Here is a 6,000-nt window from a genome sequence, read left to right as displayed (position 1 = left end):
CACACATAATATATTAAGGACTGTACACTGACATATGTTATTGTAAAAACTGTTGTCAGAAGCATACTGAATTTAACCAGATAAATATTTTATATAGTGAGAGGGAGAGAGAGAGTATACAAATAGCTAACAAACAGCCATTATAATTTGTCATACATTAGAATAGGAGACAAATCAACAATACACCTCTTCCAATTAATGGCTAATAATATTATGCTGAACACACTCCAAAAGAATCAGTAAGCCACATCAGTGTCTACTGTCTGTCTGCTGTTTACTATCATAGCCAAGTGGCTAGCAAAGGTAAACAGAAGTTTTCCCGATCCATACTAATGAATGTTGTCTTGTTTTCATGATACATAATACCTGCCATTATCCAAAGATACATCTGCTTACCTGTATCTTTTGCTTGTTTCTCCTCCTTTTCTCCTTTTTCTAAACTGAGGACGTGATTGCTTTTACCTTTTCTTCTCCATCTTCCATCAGTAATTTTGCACTCCAGTATCAACACCCAACCCCACAACATAAACTAACAGAGTAATAGACCTACACCAGAGTGTTTTTTTCTAGGATTTCACACAACCCAGGAATAATAATTAATACATAATGGGCTTAGATTGACAATATTATGAATGAAATGTGCACTATTTGCAAGCAGCCCGTCCCCTCCCCTTTTGACAGGTTGTGTGTGAGCAACAGCAGCAAGTATTTAGAAAATACATTGGTGCAAGTTATAACTTGCACCAATGTATATCTATATCACCAAACTAATTCAATTTTTGTGTTTGTTGTAGGGCTGTCAACGTTAACACGTTAACGCCGTCATCATGATTAACGCGATTCAATTTTTGGACAACTTTGGACAAACTGCCCAAAATGCGTTGACAGATACATTTCAGGGATTTTGAGTCATTCTCCGCACCAGATGGATTAATTAATTTTAATCACGTTAATCGTGATGATGGCATTAATGTTGACAGCCCTAGTTTGTTGGTTTGTTTTTATTTTGTTTTATTTTGTGAGCTGGTTATTAGATGCCGCTCCAGCCAGTCAGAGAATCCCCCCTCTCCTCCCTGTGTGACAAGCAGAAGGCGCACCTCACAAACGGAGGGCGTCTTTACCCCCCACAAATAGGCAATAGAAAACCGATTTGTGCCCATACAATCCCCAAAATGCGCTGGCATGATTTCGAGTCAGCGTGGGTGGAAGCAACTTTTTTTTTTGCTGATGCCATGATGCCCCCACCACGATGCCGCCTGGGCAACCGCCCATGTCGCCCATCAAAAAACCGCTACTGATTTAAGGACCTGACTTTTCATATGCAGTCGATAGGCTTCTTCTTTTATCCTTCACTTGTCCAATTACCTCAATCTTTTTAGGGATTCCCTTCACACCACGTCAAGATCTGCCAAATTTTTATTTAATAGTTCTTCGGGACTCACCTTGTTAGTGCAGAAATATTATTTTACTCCAGTCACACAGTGTCCTCTTTGGCTTTTCTTCAAAGTTTCTATGAAAGACACAGGAATAAAATGTATTCACTTTTCTTTAAGTGTATTTTTGTGACAGTAATGCATATTTTTAAGGTGTAGCTTCAGATGCTTTGTTCCTAACAGCAGAATTCTGTCCTGTGTAGATACAACACTGGTTTATTCCTTGCATTTGGCACCTTTTCAGTGCTTGAATATTTCATAGCTCACGGTTATGTGGCTTGACCCCAGACTGATAACAGACAGACTCTGTGGTTGCAAACCTGGTTCCTGACTTCAAAGCAATTGTTTCAAAGGCAAGGAGATTGCAAGCTCATTGCACATGGTTGCAATAATTTTGGTCGTGCCACATTCTGCAACCACTGCTTTCCCTAGTGTCAAAGGCATGTTATCTCAACTTGTGATAGAGTGTCATTTAGGTTTAGAAATGTATTTTGCCCTCTGCTGTTTTTCATTTATGAACAAAGGAAGAGTCAGTTTTTTGTTTCATCTTTATTCTAGGAAGATCTAGTCACTATTCTTCCTACAACCAACTCTTATACAGATATTATTATCTAATCCTAATTTACTAACCAGAACCCTAGCCTCACAGACATTCCTTTCCAATAACGCACACTGTAGTAGCAAAGGTTTACCTGATGATTTCAGGTATTCAAGCATTCTTCTTTTTTTCTCCTCAAATAAAAGTTTACACGAAACATTGGTGTCTATCCCAGACACTTCCTTTTCAGGAAAATAAATGTAATAATGCTAGTGACAGCCAACAATGTACTGGACATATTCTGAATATGATAATTTTTAACATTTGCATGTTGATTGGGTTTATTATTTATACAGAAAAATCATCCACTGACCAATTAAACCAGAGATATTTCTGAAAATACAGAAACTACATTCAACAGTTTATCTCATCATGCTGATTTATGTCTGATATTCTGATACAAGTAATTTTAGTTATATCCACTAACACATTTAATTAGGATTTTGGCAACATATTTTTGCACAAGCATGTGTTTTGCAAACTGTCACATTTTTTCCTTTTACCAACCTTAAGTGAGTGGGTAAAACATGTAACTTATTTTTTCTATCCACTCCTATTTGTATTATCTTGTCGAAACACATATCTCTAGACAGACAGACTCACATACACACACACACACACACACACACACACACACACACACACACACACACATACACACACAAAAGCTGCACGCAACAGTATGCTTTTCAGTACAGCTACACAACAGTACTGAAAAGCACACTGTAAATAAAACACTGGCGAGAGTGGGTCATTACTGCTACACTGGTGCTGAAACTGGGGAGTCATGACAGAGCCCCGAACCACACAGCCAGTGGAAGCGCTGGCTCAAATGTTGACAGAGCATGCAGCAATGCATCATAAGCAGGCAGCGGTGCAGTATCTCCACCAACAACTGGAGATACTGCAGGACCAGGCCGAGTGACAGACAGAGGTGTTGGAAAACCTCGCTCGATCTGGTTCCTCACCAGCGACTGGTGTTCCATCCCATTAACCCATTCTCCTATGTCTCTTCACAGGTCCCAGGGGCTATGGAAACCACACCCAGCTCACTGGGGGTCAACCACATGTCGGACAGGATTGTTGGAGGTGCGGGCAACTGGGGCATTTCTGCCGGGAATTCAGTAGAGACCAATGGGACAGTGTGTCGTGGTGACTGGTAGGGACAGGCGGGGTCTTTGCCGCGCTCAACAGTGACGTGGGGTTATCTGCTGCTGACCCTGGGAAGGAGGGAATGGAGGGGCCTTCACAGGAGGTGCTGTTGGTCATGGCAACTCGCTCCACAGAAGATTTTCCACTAGAAGAGTCTTGTGATAACACCCTACGCTCAGTCTTTGACCAAGTGATGAAAACTGATGGCCCTGAAGCAGCACGGACATTTCCACAATTTGTATTGCACTGCACTTTGTATTAGGGACAGAGTGAGCAGCAATGCTCGCACACATGGAGAACACACACAGTTATTGGTGCCTACAAGCTGCCGAGAAATGATTTTCCAAGTGGCTCATTACAACTCCATGGCTGGTCACAGGTTATGATAAAACTGTGGAATGATCGCTAGTGCAATAGAAGAACTGTATGAATTACTGGGCATTAAATCTGTTCAGACCAGCATGTACCACCCTCAGACTGACGGGTTGGTGGAGCGGTTGAATAAGACTTTAAGTCATGAGGATGAACCCAACTGGGATCGCTGGTTAAACCCTCTGTTGTTTGAAGTGTGGGAGGTACCCGAGGCCTCCACTGGATTTTCTCCTTTTGAATTTCTGTTCGGCAGGAATCCGTGGCCTTGTTCGACCTCATTAAAGAAAACTAGGATGAATATGGGCAGAAATCTGTGCCAACAGAAACTGAATTTGAATAAGTTAAATTCGAATTTGAATTACTCGGATTAAATCTGAATTGTAACTTGAATAAATGCTTTTAAAAACTGAATATGAATTAGCCTAATTTGAAATTCAATTTATTGGTTTGAAAATGATCATCACTAAATTGAAATTGAATTTTATATTTTGAAAATGAATTCATATGCTTTTGAAACAGTATTTTATCCTTTAAAAATTTAGCTCTCGAATAATTTCAGATTCACTTCTCACCATTCAGTTTCAGTTCTACAATTCAATTTCAGTTCCAAAATTCAGTTTTTTGGGACTTACATCCGGTTCCGGCTCAAGCGCAGATTAATAGAACTACGTTTTACTAGCGGACCGAAAGTGTTACTGACGGGAATCTGCAGCATCCTGAGCTGAATTAAGACTTCAGAAGTCATTCGTCATGTCGAATGACCAGCGGATAAACTCTCAGGTTGGTAATAAATGTATTACATGTATAAGAACAAGCGTCATGTTAACAAATGATAGCTGTACAGTAACTTTTATGCTTATTGTAGCTGTTAGCTAAAAACGCTAATTTAGCGTAGTTTGCCATGGATTCAGCATTGACAAACAAATATGATCGACTGTTTCTAGTAGAAATCCAAAGTTGTCATCTTGTACCCTGTCAGAGCCCTGTATGCTTGCAGAGACCCCTACAGTAGGGAAACAGGCAAAACGGTGTCCAAACCTTTGTATTTTAGCTTTATTTATGTCTTACACAGCATCCCAACTCTTTAGCTAACTTAATAACTTTAGCTAAAGTGAATAGTTAGTCTCATTCATTAGTGCAGCATTACTGGATCACCTCTGTTTGAAGTGATATGATATGTGACCTATCACTGTGTTTAACTACCATAATAATTCTTAGGGTACCGAGTGCATGCTTAATTAGTTTTTTTTTTAAACATATCACTCCATTGCTATGTTTGACAGGCTGAAGTTGTCGAGTCACCTCCTAAATCGACCATCTTTTACAGGTGTTTTGTTCCAGAAATGGAGTGTCCACTGAAGACTGAAGATACTGAATCTCTACGCCTTGCCATTGATCCCTCTTGTGCCTTCATCTAGACAAGAGACATTAACCACTCTCACATGCTCTGTACCTGCATCACCTTCCCTGACAGTCGTAGCTTGGCTCATCTGAGGGTGAAATTATAAGAATGTGTTATTTTGCAAAGTGCTCTCTAGGGTTCCTAAATAAAATATGACATTGAGGTCATTTCTTTTGAATTAATCCCTTCTTCTGAAATATAAGAACCTCTCCTGGTTTTAATGGCACTTTGGATTTCCTTACTTTCTGTTCCACTCCCAAACCCCAAATAGATGCTGACAAGCTGACACAGTAACATGGAAGAGGGAAAGAAGTTGGAAAGGACTACTACAAATAAACCTAATGCCTAACAATGAAAAATGTAAAATAAGAACAATAATAATAATAAAGATAAAAGATGAAGTGACAAGTTTTTAGTTTTTTGTTTATTCCAAATGATCATCCAGATGTCTGTGACATGTGATGACAAACACCATAATGGAAGGCCTTTGTCATCACATGCTTAAACTCATATATTTTTGCATATGCTGAACAGGCAGTCAGACATGCTGTAACTGTGGGGTAGAAAACTGCATGAACACCATACGGCAGGGGTCTCAAACTCCAGTCCTCGAGGGCCGCTGTCCTGCAACTTTTCCATGTGTCCCTGTTGCAACACACCTAGTAGGTCATTAGCAAGACTATAGACCTTGACTGCATGCTGAGTTGGCAATTCAGCCATTTGATTCATGTTACAGCAGCTCATGAGTGAATGAACATGGTGCAATAAAAGTATTTTTAGAAGTATATGTTTCCAAATACATACATTTACTTAAATTTACTTGAGTAGGATTATGGGTTGCCACCTCAGCATGCAGTCAAGTTCTATACTCTTGCTAATGACCTACTAATTGTATTCAGGTGTGTTGCACCAGGGACACATGGAAAAGTTGCATGACACCGGCTCTTGAGGACTGGAGTTTGAGACCCCTGTCATACAAAATATGACATGTGTGGTTGAACTGTGTGAAGACTATGAAGTTTCTCTTCTCTTCTGGCAGGACA

The sequence above is a fragment of the Pelmatolapia mariae genome, linkage group LG22 (assembly GCF_036321145.2).
Source record: "Pelmatolapia mariae isolate MD_Pm_ZW linkage group LG22, Pm_UMD_F_2, whole genome shotgun sequence".
NCBI classification, from domain to species: domain Eukaryota; kingdom Metazoa; phylum Chordata; class Actinopteri; order Cichliformes; family Cichlidae; genus Pelmatolapia; species Pelmatolapia mariae.
Note: the sequence above shows the minus strand (reverse complement) of the source record.